This window comes from Cebus imitator, unplaced genomic scaffold (assembly GCF_001604975.1).
Source record: "Cebus imitator isolate Cc_AM_T3 unplaced genomic scaffold, Cebus_imitator-1.0 Scaffold50, whole genome shotgun sequence".
Lineage (NCBI taxonomy): Eukaryota > Metazoa > Chordata > Mammalia > Primates > Cebidae > Cebus > Cebus imitator.
This window is the reverse complement of record NW_016107365.1, coordinates 3,624,770-3,644,475: the sequence shown is the minus strand read 5'-3', so window position 1 is coordinate 3,644,475 and position 19,706 is coordinate 3,624,770. Positions and strand designations below refer to the sequence as shown.

Genomic DNA, 19,706 nt, shown 5'->3' with positions numbered 1-19,706 from the left:
TGGAGAGTTTGACCAGAGGTCAGAAACTGGTGATCCATCAGAAACCGGTGGTGAGTCTTTGAAGCTTTGATGGCACTTTTCACAGGCAATATTGTGCCTGCTCAAATTGGGGCGGGCAGTGGGAAGGTGGGGAGACATAGGGAAGGGGTTACACCCTTCACTCTCATGCCTGAGGCGAACAAAACCAATTGATCATCTTGGTTTATTGCACTCTGTTGAAAGCCAGGGATAATAATATTCTTTTCTCTTTCTGGATAAGCTCTTCATAAGGTTCAGGATGCCTGAAGTTTTCCCAAAGGCTTATTTCAAGCCATTGCTAGAACTGCCTTTCTGCTTCTCCTTCTGACCCCTGCAAAATGAGCTTTTTGCAAAAGGCCAATCATTCTATTTTAGCCTTCTCTGTGCTGAAATGTTTTCCCAAATAGGTGACATCAACTGATTTCTTTCAGGATATGCTTAATGGTTTCTTCTGAAATCAGCTTTTAAACTTCATTTTCAGCTGTACATCACATTTAGAACACTTAGGAGTCTACAAGAATCAGAAACTAATACTTTTCAGCTTTGGGTGAATGTGCTTCATATATTGTGATTCTTGGTTTGTCAGATGGGACCCTTTTGTAATGATATTATAATCTTGAAAAGCCAATTGACCTTCCCAATGTCCTAAAATTTCCCCTAAAGTCATTCAAAGTTCTTCCACTGTCAGGAGATAGAAAATGTGGGCACCTTAAAAATACCTTTTCTGGATGCACTTTTATAACAATATGTGTTTCAATGACAATATGGACAGAAATGCATGACTGAACATGGAGAGAATTCTTAGCTTCAAGAAAGCCAGGTGGACAGGGACACTCACAAAGTGGAATCACAATTCTAGACCTAGATTGAATACCTTCTCGTTTTTATTTGTCTATTATGGTCTTGCTAAATCTGTTTCCTTTGAATAATAGGGTTAGCTATAATAAGGCTTAATATTTTTGAGGCCTTCCTGTGTGTCTAGCATTACTAAGGCCTTCATATACGTGCTGCCTTACTGAATCACTGCAGAAGTCTGTGTGGTTAGCAGTATTAAAACCCTCTCCTCCCCATTTTAGAGAGGAGAAAGTTAAGGTAAAGAAAGGCTAAATGAATTATCTAAGGCCCTGTGTACCAAACCTGCTTCCAGAACCTGTGCCCTAACCCCCTGCACACACTGTCAAATCCTCTTGCAGGCCTGCTGACAGATGCAGAGGAAAGGATACCCTCCACCTCCATCTCCACCCCACATCCATGGCTGGTGTCATTGTTGCTAACCTCCATTGCACCTGAGAGATGACACATAGATTCTCTTCTAAGGTCATTACCCAGTTATTCCTGAAACTCAAAATTATCTCTCCATCCCATACTGTTTCCAGTGCCAGAATAGCTAAGCAAAACATCTGGGCATGTCTCTTTCTGCCTGGTCCCCCCACTCCTTAGTCTCCTGCATGTTGGAATCCAAGGTTGGGACTCAGATCAGAAAAACTTCTCTAAATAGTATTACTCTAACGTGACCATGTTTTTGTTTCAGGTTTTATTCTTATTTTAATAGTAATAATTCAGCAGAAGTAGTAGAAACAGCAGCAGCAGGTACCACTAATGAGCATTTTATAGATGCCACGCACGGTGCTAATTGAATCACTTCCTGTCTTAGTCTGTTTTCTGTTGCTTATAACAGAATACCTGAAACTGGATAATTCATTTAAAAAGAAAAAGGAATTTATTTCTCAGAGTTATGGACGTTGAGAAATTCAAGGTTGAGTGACTTCATCTGGTAAGAGCCTTCTTGCTGTTGGAGACCCTCTGCAGAGCCCCGAGGAGGTGCAGGGCATCACATGATGAGGGGGTTGAGCATCTTTGCTCAGGTCTCTTCTTCTTACAAAGCTACAAGTCCCACTCCCATGATAACCCATTAACCCATGAATAGATTGATCCATAAATGAGGTCAGAACTCTCAGAGCCCAGTCGCCTCCTAAAGGCCCTGCCTCTTACTACTGCCACATTGGAAATTTTCAACATGAGTTTTGGAAGGGACAAAAATCAAAACCATAGCACTGCCTAACTAATCACTTCAAACACCTTAAAGGCTATTTTCTCCATTTTAGAACTGAGAAAACAGAGGCTCGAGGAGACTGGACCCAATTTTTTAGCTAAGTTGTTGAACCAGAAGTTGAATCAGGAATATAATTCCAAATCCATTCTGCTCAGCTTTTGCCCTTGGGAACTAATGGTGTGACCCGCTCACTGCCAGTCGCCAGGCTCTTTTCTCCATCAGGTGTTTAAAATACTTCTGTTTATCAGGAAGTTTTCTGTTTATTCACTTATTGTCTGAGTTCTAAAAGTGAACTGAGAAAATGTTCCAGTGACATTCTGGAGTGACGTCTGCGACTCCAGGATTGGACTGTGTTCTTCTGCAAAGGCTCATAATATCTCATGGGTAGTGCTTGCTTCTCATCAACAGCATCTCCCCCTCTCCACCCACAGCTGATCTTTTTTCTCTCCGCTCTACCTTCACACTTAAAGTATCTGTTTAAATGAAAGCATGTTATTGCATCTACCCAGTGCTGTCAAAAATTATCTCACTTTGTCCTTCAAACAAGGCAAGTTTTATTTGAAAATGGAGAAATGGATGCTGCAGGCATTGGAGTAATCTGCCCTGTGCTACAGCAGTGGTACCTGGTCAAACTGGGACTCAGTAGAGCCCTGACGTCAAACCCATCAGACATGCAACCGAGCTAGTCGGGGCTAATGGGGACCCCTGCTGTCTGCCCAGGGCACTTGTGGTTCCCCCTGGCCTTCTCTCTCCCCACTCAGGATAATCTGTACCATGTTAGTATCTTCTCTCTTTTATTGCTCACCTTTCAGACAACTTTGCGCAGTGGAAACAATGCAGGCTTCAGGGCCAGAGGGATTTTGGATCTGACTCTTGGCTCTGCTTCTCACTAGCAACTTTTGAGCCTCAATGTCTTCATCTGCAAAAAGAAGATAAGAAAATAATAGGCTTCCACAGTGTTTCTGAGTATCAAGTAAGACAATGGTGAGTGAGGAACACTGCACAGTGCCTGAAACATAGTGGGTGCTCCTCTAGTATGTATATCTTCTGAATTGCTTCCCTCTGTCTACAGCTACAATGCTTCCCAACTAAGCAAACAACCCACAGTTTTCCTCCCCTTTTGTGTCATTTGTATCACCATTTCTTGACTGTAATTTTACAGCACATGAGTTGAAAGGTGAGTTGCCAGCAGTAAAATGGGGAAATGCTACAGAATAGGTCATAAGATGGAGTGTTCCGGAGTACATCTGCTTCACATTTTTCCATCTAAGGCTTCACCACCGACCAGCTTGGTTAAGCAAATAAGCCTCAGGCTCCATCACTATAAAAAAGGGGATAATCGTACCTACTTACGAGGTGTTGTGAGGACCAAATGGGATGCTCATGTCACAGCATCATGACTTGACAGCAATAAGCTCAGCTGTCATTATTATTACCATTATGAGAGCTGAAATGGATAGATCATTTAATTTTTAAAAATCAGTCCTCATTGAGACTTACCCTTAGAGTAAGGTTACTTTCTTTTTCAGCATTCCAAAATGCTTCCCTGAGTAGAAGAGAAAGGAACAGAGCCATAGCTACAAGCCAAGCAATGCCCAGAATCCTAAGAATCCCATGGGAGTGCCACGCATGTGGATGGCATGTGATGGCTGCTGTCCTGACCCAAATACTAGTGAGCGCATAGACAGTGTTTATGAGGATCCAGGCATTATTATAAGCGTTTCACGCATATTAACTAATTTCATCCTCACTACTGCGCCATTTAAGTCAGTGCTATTATTAACACCATTTATATTAGTACATGAGGAAAATGGCACAGAGATGCTGAATGGCTTGCAAAACTGCATGGTTAATATCAGAGCCAGCATTTGAACCCAGGCAGTCTGGCTCCCAGGTCTACCTTCTATGCTATATTATCTAGAAAAAGCAGAGAGTAGAAAACCACTAACTTGAATAGTGTGTCTTTCATTAAAAAACATAAATTCCAACAACTGACTGCCTAACGGAGCTTTAGGGCACAACTAGAGTGTAAAACTGGGATCATTCACATTTTCCTGTATTCCATTTGGAATTCATTTCTGTATTTAAATTTATCTAAGCAGATGAATCCCAGATAAAGTAGAATCTTTGGACCCAGCCCTCCCTGGCAGCTAGGCAGGCTTCCCAACCACCCGTGGCAGGCGGCGTCCTAGGATGGCCACGGCGAGTCACAGCCTCAATCATCCCTTCCCTTCAGTGCAGGCAGAAACTGTAACTGGCTTCTAGCCAACAGGGAGTATGAAGAAGGTGATGGGATGTCACTCATGAGAGTGACATCATATTACAGAGGGAGAGATTCTCCCACTGGCCTTGAAGAAATGAGCAGCTATGTTGTGAGAGGGCCCAAGAATTGTGAGGAATCCAGGTGCTGAGAGCATTCCCCAGCTGGCAGCCAGCAACATAGTAGGGACCTCAGTCCTCCAGCTGAAAGGAACTGAAGTCGGCTGACAATTATGAAAGCCTGGAAGAGGATCCTAAACTCCAGGAAGAAACACAGGCCACTGGCACCCTGATGGCAGCCTTGTGAGATCCTGAGGACAGGACCCAGAAGTCGTGTCTAGACTGCTGGCCTATGCAAACTATGAGAGAATAACTACGCTGTTTTAAGCTGCTAAATTTGTGATAATTGGTTATGTTGCAATAGAAAACAAATGTGCTACGTTTGTCATCCTGCAGGTGAAACATTGGATTTGAAAAGCCTAGATAATACCAGAGAGATTAAAAAGCAAACTTTCTAGCCAATCTTACTCCTTAACACAAAAGGGTATCCTACAGGTATTCAATTAAAAATATCAAAGAAAAAATTCAGGCAGATTCCTTAGCTAAGATCACAAATATATCAACAGAGAGGTGTTCTTTCCTTTGAGTTAATTTTTTTCCCAAATGGACATCTTTTCTGCTTTTGCGAGTTTGCAGACTTAAAAAGCAGAAAGCACCTCCGAAGTCTATCTTGTTCATTTGCCTGGCTCCAGGAAGGGCCCCACCTAAATCAAATTTAATAAAGAGGTGTCTACTCTTACTTAAAATTCTCCCTTGACATTCCAGTGACTTAAAACCTTCAACCTCAGAAAATTCTTTCTGTCCACTCAAAGTTCTTCTCCCTAAGCCTGCCTTCCTTTGGCTCATTCTCAGAGGAGATGGAAAGCAGGCTGTCTGCATCTTATGCACTGTAACACTTCATATATTTGAAGGCAGATAAATCCCTCTTAATGCTTGTCTTCCTGAAGCCAAAATCCCCTCACTCCCACCCCATCTCTCCAGTTCCCTGATGGCTCTTGCAACGGTTTCCTGCTACCTGTGTCTTTCTCTTCTGAGAGTGTGTGAAGTCCAGCCACATGAAGTAACAATTCCCTATCAGGATGGAGGAATCAGAGATCCCATTTTACCACAATATAGCTGGAAAGAGCCCCCATGGATATTACATGGGGTTAAAAAGATCAGGAACAAGAATCAGGGAAGTATTAAGGAACCAGGAGCTGGTGAAAATTCTTCTTAGGGAATTAAGAAGGTGCTGGCAGATGCAAATAGAAATTATTTTGGAAAGAAAATTCATCATGGACACTGTAAGGAGAAATAGGAGTTGAAGGAGGAGATGATCTAATTAATTTCAATGGGTGGTTCTTAAAGTGCTTCATCAGGACCACCAATATCAGCATCTTCTGTACTCATATCCTAGGGCTGCCCATGATGAATTACCACAAGCTGGTGGCTTTAAACAACAGAGGTATTCTCTAGCAGTTCTGGAGGCTAAAAGTCCCAACCAAGATGTCAGCAGCGGCACACTCACTCTGAAGGCACCAAGGAAGGATCTGTGCCATGCCTTCCTCTTAGTTTATGGGCATTGGCAGAAATCATTGGTATACGTGGTTTGTAGACACATCACTCCCCTCTCTGCTTCTGTTGTCCATGGCTTTCTTCTCTGTGTCCCAGTCTGTGGGTCTCTCCTAATAAGGATGCCAGGCAAATTGCATTAAGGACCCACCCTACTCTGGTATGACCTCATCTTAACTAATTACATCAGCAACAATTCTCTTCCCAAATAAGTTTTTATTACGAGGTCCTGGGAAGGACATGAATTTGGGGGGGTGCCATGGGCTGAATATTTGTATCACCCCAAAATTCATATGTTGAAATCCTAACCTTCAAGGTAATGGTATTAGCAGGTGGGACCTTTGGGAGGTGATCTGGTATGGAGCCGTCATGAATGGGATTAGTGCCTTTGTAAAAGAGATTCCAAGAGAGAGCCCTTGCCCCTTCTGCCACGTGAGGTTACACTGAGAAGACAGCAGTCTATGAGGAAGGAGGTCCTCACCAGACACCAAATCTTCTCACACCTTGATTTTAGACTTCCCAGGCTCCAGAACTATGAAAAAGCAGTGTCTGTTGTTTCTAAGCCACCTAGTCTATGGTATTTTTTTAACGGCAGCCCAAACGGATTAAGGCAGAGGACATACTCTCTGACCCAGCATATCCAGGAACTAGTCATAAATGCAAATTCTTGAGTCCCACCTAAGACCTACTCGATCAGAAGCTCTGGGGCAAGGGCCCAGTAAGCCATTTTTAACAAGCTCTCCAGGTGATTCTCATGCTTGGAAGTTTTGAGAACCTTTGATTTTGATGCAACTGAGGCACTTCCCGAAATGCACCAAGGTGATCTTGACACAGTTCAAAAGTATATAGACATAGGGAGACTCCTCAGCAACATGCAAGGCTACATGGAGTAAACTTCTGGCCACTTGATCAGAGACCAGCTCTATGAGTATATTTCGGTGGGGAAACATTCTGTTTTGCTATGAATACATTTAGAGGGTACCTTGCACTTAGAGACCAGGGACCTGTCATCATACACTCAGGGACAATTGAGAGTAACTCTGAGTGGAACAAGAGTCTAATCATAGACCACAGTTCATAAAGGGCTTTCCACTCCTGCTGAGGGGACTCATCCCCAGCCCATCACAGTACAAAAGATCCTGAGGACTGTAACCTCCAGAATGCCGTCAGAACCCCAGAAACGGGTCTGAGATTCAGAATAGGCCAAGTCAGTGATGAAGGCAGTCCAGAAGGAAAATACACCAACTCTTAGCCCACAGGAAGAAGAGAAACCATCCTCAAAGGGAACATTTCCAGCTTCCTCTTCACTGAATAGACACACCTGCCTGGGATGCTAGATGAAGCTCCTGAATTTTAGTACCATCAGCAGAACTTCCTGGTCGTCTGGGAAGCTTCATGCTGTATCCTCTAAACTTGCTGAGTTTTTATTACAGAGTGTGGCCTCGAGATTTTGACTGTCTCTCGGGGTGCAGTAAATGAAGGGACATGAAAAGAAAGTAAGATAGCATTCAAAAACACTCCTTGCACAGTGTGTAATGGAAAATAATCACACCGAAAATAAATGGCAATGTGTCCTTCGGGAACCCTGTGCTGCTGCCTTGAGCCTGGGTTTCTATTCTTCTGGAAGGAATTATGCAGTGATGGCGGCTCCTGCGCAGGCGGCAGGCTCAGGTTTCCTAGACAATATCCTGACTGTGGACGCTTATGTCTTAGCAAGATATATGTCCACTGGCTTGGGAGAGTACAATGGCTGCTTGGTGGCTTATTAGAAGAGTGAATATATTAAGCAAGACAGCAGTTTTTATTTTTAAAATTCAGGCTCTTTCTGACTCAAAGATGCCTGGAGGAATAATACTACTTGCTACCTTGATTTTTATGTGACCTTATTTCTCCTAAAAGCTTCTTAAGAGAGAAATTGGGCCATTTAGATAGTCAAGTATTGCTCAGATTCTGTGGCTGTTCTACAATGTGCTTGAGATTTGGGGAATTCATAGCCATGTGCATTCTATATCTAAATTGTATGGATGCTCCCAGTCAGCTGCCTCATTTGCAGGCATATTTTGCAGGGACTCAACTGGGACCCTCCCCACCAATGCCCGCAGAGGTTAGGAGGAGGAGATGAGACAAGACCTTATGTAGATGAGACCTGTCACCCTCTCTGAGGTCCACTCTGTTCATCCCCTTTCACAGAGGACACCCTCACACATCCACGCCTTCCCAACTCCAGCCTACTAATCCTTCCTCCCTCTCTACTCCCTGCCACCCCCCAACAACAGAGCAAGGGGGAAGCTTTATACTCTGTCTGCCCCATGACCACTTCTCATGGGCAACACCATTTGAAACTAAGAGATGCAATTTCGGGGCTGCACCTGATATTCCAAGTATTTCCTCCTGTCCTAGCCCACTCTAGGGCAGACTTCCCTAGCAGCTATATGTGAAAATATAGAGACGGTTATTCTATGGAAAAAATCACTAACTCCATGAGTTCTAGAATGCCTGGATTAGCCATCAACAACCAATGTCAATGCTGAGCAGAACAAAGCGTTTCCTAAAACAGCTCAGTACTTGCTGTTCACTTGAATTTCAGCAGAATATTCCATCCAACTGGGGTTGTGGGTGAGAGGGAGTAGAAAATCTAGAAATGTAGCTGTATTACGTTGTGTCTGTTTTCGCTTTCTTTGTCTTTTTTGATAGAGACAGTAGTGTCACTGTGTTGACCAGGCTGGCCTCAAACTCCTGGCCTCAAGCCATCTTCCCGCCTCAGCCTCCTGCGTAGCTGGGCCTCCAGGTGTGTGCCACCAAGCGGGCTTTTTGTGTCTGTTTTCTAACCTGCTTCATTAATGAGCAGATTTATTTGGATGCCATTAAATTATGATAACAAGTTATAAAGCTGCAAAGAAAACATGAGGCACCTGAAATCTTTCTGGTAGCATTGTCAGATGCCCTCAGAATACTGTCAACTGTGCAAAATCAGGAATGCTCTTATAAACTGTACTGTTAAAGATAAGGGATTCCCATCCCAGCTATTAGACACAGATTGATTAATCGTTTTAATTAGAAAATTTGAAATATAATGCATAATATCCCAAGGAAGTTCCTGCCTAAGGCAATGTTGTGTAATTTTTAAAAAAAGAGATCCTTTTTGTGAGTCTCATGCTGTTTTTGTTTCTTCTGCACATATTTAACGTCTCTCCTTTGTTCTAGTCCTTGTGCAAACTTTTTTTTTTTTAGTGCTTTTTTATGGGCTTGTCTCTCTTTCTCACATTTCCTGTCATGGAATAGGAGAATACATTTTTATTTTGTAATAAGGTTGCTTAAATTGCTTCCTCAATCTCTCTCTGGAGAACTGGGTTTCAATAAAAACGTTTCATGAGCTCTTAGGATGTCTTTCCTTTGTTGCTCACTGCTTGGGAGATGAGGAGAAATGGAAACTGTTGTCATAGATCCCGGCCTGACAATGAAAACACATACGGGGCTGGAGAGATTAAATACAAATTGGGAGGGGTGGGGGATGCTCGGTACTTCCAACGGCAGGCAGCCATCCCCCCCACCAACCTCCCTCGCTGGGGCAAACAGGAAAGGTAAGTGGCTGTTCTGTTACGTTAATCTTCCCACACTCTCTTGCTGGCGGCATTTCTCTGCTCCCAGGGCCAGTGTGTGCAGGGGGCTTAGTGATAAAGTAACTGCTTTTATCTCTCTTGAAAATATTTGTGGCTAAACACTGGAAATTGCCCTGGGAAGCAGCCCTATAAATTTCAAGACCCCCACCTTTCCCTGTCTTGAAATTCAAGATGAATTAATCCTAGAGTGAGAAAAGGGAGGAAGAACTTTCAAGGGTGAAATTTGATAGCAGTTTCTTATCTTATTGGCAACACTCGAGTCTTACACGGGCTGCTTTGTTGGGCCCGGTGACTGATCGCTGGCTGGGAAAACACAATTCCTGTAGAGAGGTTCAAAGCCGCCCGTCAGGAACTGGAGATGGCTCAAAGATGCTTCACCCTGTTTTGGAGATAGTGACACCTCATTCTACAGGAAGATGTGCCTGCAAGCCTGGCAGGAAAAGAGGCCACCCGCTCCAAAACCATGCTGCGGCAAGAAGAGAACATTTGGAATGCAGAAGCACCAGCCCCATCAGGGCTTTGTTGAAATTCAGCTGCAAGGCCTCCTTTGCCTTGTGTGTGAATTTCAGGAGCTCCCTTTCATCTGATCCAAGCTGGGTTCTAAATGTCACAGGAAGAATCCAGTGTGGCATTCAGACAGGACTTAACCATCTTCTCACCCAACCTCGTCGGGGACAAGTCCCAGGATTTGAGTGTAGGTTCACACTGACCTTCATTTGCTTTTGGCTCTGCCTCTTATTCATGATGCGAGGAGGGAAAGTTTCTTAAACTATCTGAGCCTCCTTTTCTTCATCTGTAAAATAGAAATAATAATAACTACTTCATACGGTAATTGTGAGAACTAAATAAGACCACACGTATAAGTCACTTACACAATATCGGGCACAGAGGAATCCCTAGTGAAAAGCTAGTTGTCACTGTCATTGGTGGGATGGTGATGTGATGGTTTCCCAGCCACCTCTGGGTTCTTGGTGATTTTGATCCTAGCAGAGGCGGAGCAAGCTCATGTTTACTACAGTGCCTGTTTCTGGTGCCTGGCCCAGACCCAAGGATGGGTCAAATGTCTTGTTAGGAAATTGAGCCCACCTTGGCATGTAAGGCACCAAAGCTTCCCTATCAATGATCTCTTTAAAAAATTTGCATTACAGACAAATGTCCCTAATCTATAAGTAACACATGTTGAGTATATGAATATCAGCTTGTTGGCTGGCATCAAGTATCAAGTCTTACACTGTCAAGTACTATTCGTGACCCTCTTCATGTAGCCTTGTCATGAGGCCTCAGTGGTGAGCAGCTCACGTACATGACTGTAACTGGTCTGACTTGCACACAATCAAACTGTAAGTTTCATTTTATTTTCTCATTTTCCTAGTTCTCCAGAACATAGAATCAGTGTTTATGGAGACCATTTTCCTGATTCTGGAAGAATTTCAAGAGATGATGAAAGTCAGATAATGCTTTCAAAATTTCTGAGATGTATAACCACTTCCCACTGTCTCTAAGTCCAGGCAGGCGAGGCTTCCCAGGCTCCATTACTATCTTCTCAGACAGTGTATTCATCTGATCTTGCACTGCTATGCCTGACACTGGATAACTTATAAAGAAAAGAGGTTTAATTAGCTCATGGTTCCACAGGCTCTACAGGAAGCCTCAGGAAACTTACAATTATGGCAGAAGACGGAGGGGAAGCAAGCGTATCTTACATGCCTAGAGTAGGAGGATGAGAGAAGCGGGCGGTGCTAATACTTTTAAGCAATCAGATCTCATGATAACTCATTGTCATGAGAACAGCACCAAAGGGGAAATCTGCCTCCATGATCCAATCACCTCCCACCAGGCCCCACCTCCAATATTGGGGTTTATAATTTGACACGAGATCTGGGTAGGAACACAGACCCAAACCATATCAGACAGCAAACTGAATTTCTGTTTACCTTGAAAGGCTTCCCTTGAAGTTCATTTCTACATGACTACCTGCAAAAGCTCCCATGTGTGTTGCAGGAGGGAGTCTGCACCTCCCAACAAGGCCCCTGCACATGGTGTTTTCTCTCTCCATCCTCACCTCCAGGCTGTCCCATCTTACCACAAGGACCAGTCCCTCATGCCCCTGCACACATCTCAAGGGATCTAGAGCATTCCCCAATGCCAGGAGCCATGACCAGTGTTTGCCACTTGCTCCACAGACCACCCTTGACCTGCTCAGATCTCACTTCCTTCACCCTCAGATCCACAACCGGTAACAATCTCTTCAGCCTCACTGCAGTCCTGGGAGGAGATTTCTAAAGGGTGAATAGTCAGGAAAGCCAGTGAGTTTAGTAACCTAAAGAAATCATTGGTGCAGCCTACCTCACAAGAAAGAAACACGTCTTTGCCACTGTGGGGAGTCCTGTTGCAAAGGGAGAGTGAAAATCAGCATTTCAAGAGGCTCAGCACTTTTGTTCCTTGGCTTAAACCCTTAGCCTTCTGGGCTCTGATTGGTTGTAAATGAATTTAGGTCAATAAATTCCAGGGTATTTTTTTTCCTAATTTGCCATCCCCACTCATGACCAGAAATAAAATCTCTCTGGGAACTAGTCCCATTTTGAATGGCATGTGGTTGCTAACACTCTTTCAGTGGAATAACATTGAAAGGCTCTCCTTCATTTTCTGAGGTCCCTGAGCCTATAATTAAATCACTTGTGATCAAAGAACATTACTCATATTACCACTGAAATACACAATGTCTGTATTCCTAGACAGAGCAATCATGAGTTACCACCAAAGCAATGCCTTTAAGCAATTGGGACAATCATTTCCATCTTAGAAATTGGCTTTGGCTTCCTTTAGCTCATATAAAGGCCCTACCCAGGGTATACTCTGAGCATTCTTACTCATGGCTGCTATTGATTTCTGTTTAAGATTCTGTTAGTAAATTAAGATTCTATTAAGAAAGAATAGAACGGATGGTATAAATATTGGGTAGGCCAGCAGTATCCTACTCAGTATCCTTTTATATGGCAAATAGAGCACTGATGTTATTCCTCAATCCTCAGAACATCCCCATTTGTTGGAGAAAAATATGGGTGGTTGCTAATTCCACACAGAAAAATACTACATAGAAATGGCCTACTATAAATTTCAAGATAAGTCCATAACAAAGACCAGGATCCTGCCTTGTACTCCCACTTCCTGCTTCTCCTGGATAAGCCCTCTTCAGAGGTAAAACTTCACTCTCCACTATCTTACATAACCTTCCAGCTTTTTTGCCTACACTTCTCTCTCTTGCATGAGAAGGAACTTGATACCAGTCAGAAGGCACACTTCATTTCTCTGGGCTTTCTTGTCATGCAGTTGCCCCTTTAGAGATGGCAAAGATAAAGTTGAAAGGTTGCAGGGAAAAGGAGAAAGCATGTTGTGTGGTGAAGACAGGCTTGTCCTTGTCACAGCATTATGCAGCTTATTGGCTGAGGAGTCAGAGGACCTGGATGTAAAACATCATCAGATGTTTCTGCTGTCTCTATCACTCGTGTCCATTGCAAAGTTAAAATCCCCTTTTGTCTCTCTTCACTCAAGAATGACAGATAATGTGATTGAGAATAAGAAAAAACCCAACTCAATGGCCTTAAACTAAGAAGAGGACTGATTGGCTCATTGAAGTGAAAATGTAGGGAGACCAGTGACCAGGTGTGGTTTATCCACGGTCCTGACTCTACATTTTGTGACTCTCAACACTATGGATAGATATTGAAATTCCATGGATAGGTTTTATTTTTAAGCTGTTATTGATGCAGCTCCAGGAATCTGGACCTTATGTCTCTCCATAACAACTTCCATTCCAACATTCCAGGCAAGAGTTCTGAGATTCATCCTGTGTGGATTACTTTGTTCACATGCATTTCTCAATAGACTGTTCCAGTAAATAAAATGCCAGTTGTCTTAATTAATAGGAATAACCCCTGAACCATTGAATATTAGGTCAAACCATAAGAAACTACTAATAGTCAATGATTTTTGGTCTGTGAAAACATTAATTTCATATGATTCAACCTAATACATGGGATGTGTATGCAAAACAATGAAAGCCAAATGATGGTGATTAAGAGAGCAGGCAGGAAACAAACATCTCCAGTGTGTGAGCATCATGGTTTTGGGGAGAAGGAATTCTTCCCTGGCTGGCTTCACTCTGCACTACCTGTGTAAACTTGGATAAGTGTTGCTTTATTTAAATCTCTCTCTGCCTTAGATTCCAAAGTTACAAAATGAAGATTACAACACCACCTACTACATAGGGTGATTGTGAAGATTCAATGAGTTAGTTCACAAAAATTTTAGAACGGTACCTGGTTCTTCGCTGATATAAGCCTCTGTTATTGTTGTTGTTTTATTGTTATTTCTGGGCAAATGTGATGGCCTCCATTGGTCATCACCATGGTGCTTCATTCGTTTTGGGGTGATATTTGATCTTGTAACTATCATCAGTAGCTGCACTCCCAGAGCACTAATGTTCTGGGGGTTACTAAAAATTGGAATCATCATTCAATTACATTTCATCACACTGAGAAAAGGTTGTTTTCATTTGTGTGTTACCCACAGAGGCTCTGCAATCACTACACTCTGAAAGCCAATTACAGTCAGCAAATTACCCAAAGACATAAAATTAATGAAATTTACTGGCATAATTGTTTTCCAGAAAGCACAAGGTAGCTAGAGAAGCATAGACTCAAATAAAGTAACTCATTTCATGTGCTTCTCCATCCCAAGGGAAATGCCAAGCTTGCTCATTCTCCCCTATCCCTCTTAAAGAGGGTTTACACACACACTGTGTGTGTGTGTGTGTGTGTGTGTATGTGTGTGTGTGTGTGTGTGTGTGTTAAACTCCTGGGCCTCAGTATTAGCAGCAGCATCTTAGGAAAGTCATCTTGGTTCATCCCTCCACCTCTAGGCAGAATTATATCAAAACCATTGAAGGCTAGAGGGTCAGCCATACTATTCCTGGGGAACAGCTCAGCTCCTGCAAGAAGCACACCTTCTACTAATTCCTCTGCTCTGCCTTCAGCAGAAATGGGAGCTGCATTGAGCAGTGGCAGGGCTACAAGAGGCAACAACACAAGCCAACCCCTCCCCAAGCTCTGTTCCTCCTAGCAAATCGCCTCTCTGAGTAGCATGAATAGAAGCAAGCAGATTTCATCTTCCATAAAATAAGCCGTTTAGATTGAATGACTTTTACAATAACGTTCAGCTTCAAACTTTTAGGACTCAGGTTATGTCTCTCCTACTAAATTCTACTCTAAATTCCCATGGAAGCCATCTGTTAATGCATTTTACACAGTGCTAGGCTCCAAGAATACAGAGCCACATGAGTCTATACCCTGCATTGTACCTACCAGAGTCTCCATTGAGACCACCCTGACAACACAATTCAAGGGTACGATCTGGGCCAGATGCTGTGATTTATATCTGCCAGCCTGGACAATAAGGCCATCATGTGGGAACTATCTCTAATTCAGTCTTTTTATGATGCCAAGTTGTTACAGCCACAAAGATGTGACCTAACACTTAAAGTATGTGGACTCTGTGCCAGGAAACTCTACTAAGCTCTTTTGCCCACTTTATCTCGTTGAACCCTGCAGAACCTTTGGGTTAAGATGTACTAGTCCCATTCTATGTATGAAGATGCTGAAGTTCAAAGAAGTTAAGTGCCATGCCCAATGTCATACATGACGGTGATGAAATCGGGACATGAAAGTAGGGGTCTGCCTCCCTACTGAATCCTCTTAAAGTGGCCATGTTGCAGGCTCCTTGGCAGCAAACACAGACAACCCGCATTTCTTTGGATCTCTTCATAGCACCCAGAACAGAGCTGTGCACCTACTAGAACCTCATTTGCTGTTCTCCTTCCAGCCCATCATTCTGAGCTAATGCCTATCAAGTCAGCTGAACTCCACTTCTGCCTTCCAACAGCTGCCATGTCCATTTCTGGCTTTCCCCCCATCTTATTATTTTCATAATATCATCCATGACTACTGTGTACCAAACAAAAGCAAAAACTGTTAGTTTGGGAAGCTATCACAGGTATGAAGTGAATTCAGAAAATTTGGCTCCCAGCCTGCTGAAACTTGAGGAATTGAGCAAGCAGATGTTGTTGGTCAAGTTTAGGGATTTTTCTAAAGATGCGTGGCTCCCTTAGCTTTCGTTCCACATTCTTTGGGTGCTTGGCTGGATGTTTGATGTGCAGCATTAAATTTAACTTCCCGGCCCCGATAACATCCCAGGGTTGTTAAATACACCGAGGTACTTGGTAATTCATCTCACTTGAAATTTTCACAGCTCGGTAAGCATGCATTCATTATCATAGAAATCACTTTAATGTTTAACATACCTACCTGGCATAGTCTCAGCGTTCACATTTTTTACTTTCACCTAACCTGTCATGAAACATGCTATGTGTATACAAATAAACAGTTCACACAGAGAATGATTTTTCACTGTGTCTGAGTTTCAGTTCTCTTTGGAGAGACTTCTCAGTCCTCAAAAGTCTCTACGTTTTGACTCTGAATAGTCGTTCTCCTCTAACTTGGTGGGTCCTCTTTCCATTTAAAACCCAGTTTAAGATTCATACCCTGCATGAAAGTTTCCCTGAGTAATAACACATCTTCTCATCTCCCCAGGTTGTATGTGGACAGTTGGGGCAACACTCTTTCCTGTGTTTACAGTCTGTGGTTCCTGCTTCCCCCAGCTTACGAGGTCCTGTGTGTGTGCTCCCTTCCACAAGACTACAGGGATTGCTGCAGTTTCTTCTCATTCTTTTTTGTTTCTCCTGTACTCTTTTGTGTTTCTCACAGTGTTATTCCCTCTGTAATAAATGCGTATCAGTGTTGGGTACCACAATATTATATTTCCTTGAAAATCTCCTGCAAAGACCCAACAGACATGACAAGTCTGCTATGTATTCAACCATACAGAAGGCCTGTTTCTTTCAGGTTGCCTAAAATTGACTTGTAGACATAAGATTTCATAGATGAACTAATCACAACATACATTAAGTATGATATATCCTTAGTGTTCTCCAATGCACAATTTGATTGAGTTCTCATGAATCGTGATTGAAGATATAGACTTACAACCAGCAAAATTGTCCAGGCATACATGTGTAGCTTACCTTACACATTGTCAACTCACAGAGTGTTTAAAAATTTAAAATTAGTTGCCAATAAATTTATAAAGATAGGACCTATCACCAATGTCCATATTTCTGTCTTCTCTTGAAAAATTCCCATGTAACCTGTGATGTCCACCTCAAAACTAGGTTTTGCTTCCCTTTGTCAGGTTCCATGCAGTAATGTTGGAGAAATTATAAAATTGCATTTCTTTGTAAGAAGTGTCCCTAAAAAGACAATCAACCAGCTTTATAAGTAAGTCCCATATTTATACAGTCATTAAGATACTGAAGGAGCACTTAAATTTTTTATAACACTTTATTGCATTGCATGGAGGATACTATATGTTGTAATAACTTTTGCAATTTTGCAGATTTGTTAAGGCTTTAGAATGTATCTCTGGTGAATTTCAGGGATCTACTGCATATAATAAGCCACCAACTGTGTGGTAGAGATCAAAATGCTACCCTTAAGGAATCAGGGAAGGGATTCATGTAGGTCAGAATGATTAGGAGGACTTGCACCATTCACTACTGGAGCTAATAGACACACAGGTAAATTAATTTAAAGTGATAGATTCATTTTTCAAGATCACAGCAACATCTCTCAATTAGCTAGAATTCAGATATCTTGCAAATTCCCCTATCTAGAAGACTTTGGGGAAACATCAAAAGGAGACTACAATATTCAAAATAGGTCTCACAATGTCCATGTACTGAAATGTGCCTATTTTATTCCTAAGAAAAATCTCAGAAAATCTTTACTCTCAACTTACTTAAAAGTCCACTAAGATTGGGTACTGGTCTGCTCATTCAAAGTTGAATAGATATGACTAGTTTAAGGAGAAATCGTGGAAGTAGGCCTACTGATAGCAGCAAGAAGTTACACCAACAGAATGGTGGCAAGGAAGGATAGAAAAAATATTCTCAAAACCAGAACCAAGAAGTCCAAAGGCCTCACTACCCATAACCATCTAGTGATGGAGCCTTCATAACACTTTGGCCAGTACTGGACCAGTATAATGATGACAGGTTAATGCTCACCCTGACTTATCAAAAAAAAAGACTAGCTGTTCAGGAAGTCAGAGAACTATGTTACTCATTTCAAAAAAGATTTCATTTAAATGACTAAAATTAATATGTATTTAATCAAAAAGGGAATAAGTTCCAGTTTTCTGGAATATTCTTATCATGGAAGGCTTAATTCCCCAATAATGCTGGAGAGGTGTGACTGTATTATATCTACGTCGATGAAGTTATGTGTATATGTTTAATTTGTAAAAACATAAGGAAACGATCAATGTTCAGAGAGATAACCATTCTTTTTAATTATAATCCATTTGAGTCAAACTGTAAATATTGCCATACTTGAATACAAAATGAAATAAACATGATCAAGGATATTTATTGACCCACAGTAACTCTGTTAGTCAATTTGATTTCAAAATGAATGGCCTCCAAAGCACTCCCAACCCCCTTCTTCTCACATGCAACAGAGGCAAGGCTGGACACTACAAGACAGAAAACAGAACAAAGTATAATGCTTATTAACCACAAGTATATGGAACACTCAAGCATGTTTAAATCGGTGTGGTCCCACTGAACCACAGTACCAAGGTACATCACTTCCAGTAAATGGACATTAAATATTTTCCTTTAAAGAAGTATCAAGTAACGGTCTCAAAATCAGGATCTTCTAAATTATTCTTCTATTCAATAACCCTGCCATCTAAAAGGGTATGCATCATATGGTGTTTGATACCCCACCCGGAAATAATACAGAGCTACTCTGCAGTCAGTTCTTCTCATGTCACTTTGATAGAGGGGGTGCTTTCTTCTCCAACTCAGATGGAAAACGGGCTTGGCTTTTAGCAAGTGTCTTCTCTCAGGTATTTGTGGTTAAGTCAGGAAGCACCATCCGCAAGAGAAGTGGGATAGGTAGAAACGGAAAGAACATTGCTCTGGAGGCAGTGTGAAAAAAAGAGGAAATGAACATCTTGTTCACATGTATGAGTCCACACTTAGGTCCCATGTCCGCAGGAAACCTAAGCTTTTTGGAAAGCATCTGGAGAGCAAAGTTAAACATTAAAAAGAAATCAGGAAAGTTTCCAAAGTTGAAAACTAAAGCATCTTTTTTCACTATCAACTATGACTCTCAAACAAGAATTAGAATCATTACCATCATTTTCATCATCATCATTACATCACTTATTTTTCCAGTATTTTGTACAAATGAAGCCCTATGCCAAACATTTTACATACATACATGCTCTTCCTTAATCCTATGAGGTAGCTATTACTTTCCTATTTTTATTGTGAAGAAAACAAAAAAGTAGCTAAAGAGACTTGCTTAAATGGTACAAGGTGGTAGAACTGGGATTTGAATCCAGGCATCTGACTCCAAAGCCCATTCACAGATCAACATTCTTACACCCACCAAAGTAACCACGTCACCCATACAACCTCTTCCGTAGTGTCGGGCTTTAAAAAACCCTCTAAGTCTTGCTTGGAGGAAGTGGCTAAGTCCAAAAAGGGTTTCAGTTTAGAAGTGGAAGGGCTCTAACTCTCTGAGACTTGCACGGCCAGGCTCAGATCCCTGTCTTTGCTGCCCTCTGGCCCCCTGTACTTCCCAATCATAATGTCTAGTGTCTCATTATACCCTAAGTCTCCTTCCACTGCCACCCCCAAGTAGTGTGACTACAACCCATCTGTGTAGTTATATCTCAGAGACAGCAAGAATGATTGGACTCTAGGGAAAAGATGTTCCTCACTGTATTTGTCTTTACATAAGATCAGTTGCCTAGTTCTAGAGCTGCCAGGTCTTAAGTCCTAGGTAGGTTAAAACACCAATTAGTGGTTTCTTATTATCCACCTGCCAATCACCCCAATTGTGCCTATTATAAGCATTTTTATTTTCCCATAAAGTTGATTGGGTTCTTGCAATTACAATTCTTCAGCATCACCTTCCCTTGAGTCCTCGTTCCCAAATCTTCTTTAAAATTTTTATCTT

General features: G+C 42.1%; 1 long non-coding RNA gene across 1 annotated transcript; it reads right to left on the bottom strand.

Annotated features, from left to right (window-relative positions):
* Window positions 1–2,848: 2,848 nt before the first annotated feature.
* On the bottom strand, window positions 2,849–12,000 carry LOC119471098. The gene is made up of 3 exons (XR_005200096.1): window positions 11,908–12,000; window positions 10,210–10,354; window positions 2,849–2,990 (listed from the first exon to the last, which is right to left on the bottom strand). It is a non-coding gene; the product is annotated as an uncharacterized LOC119471098 (long non-coding RNA).
* Window positions 12,001–19,706: the final 7,706 nt, after the last annotated feature.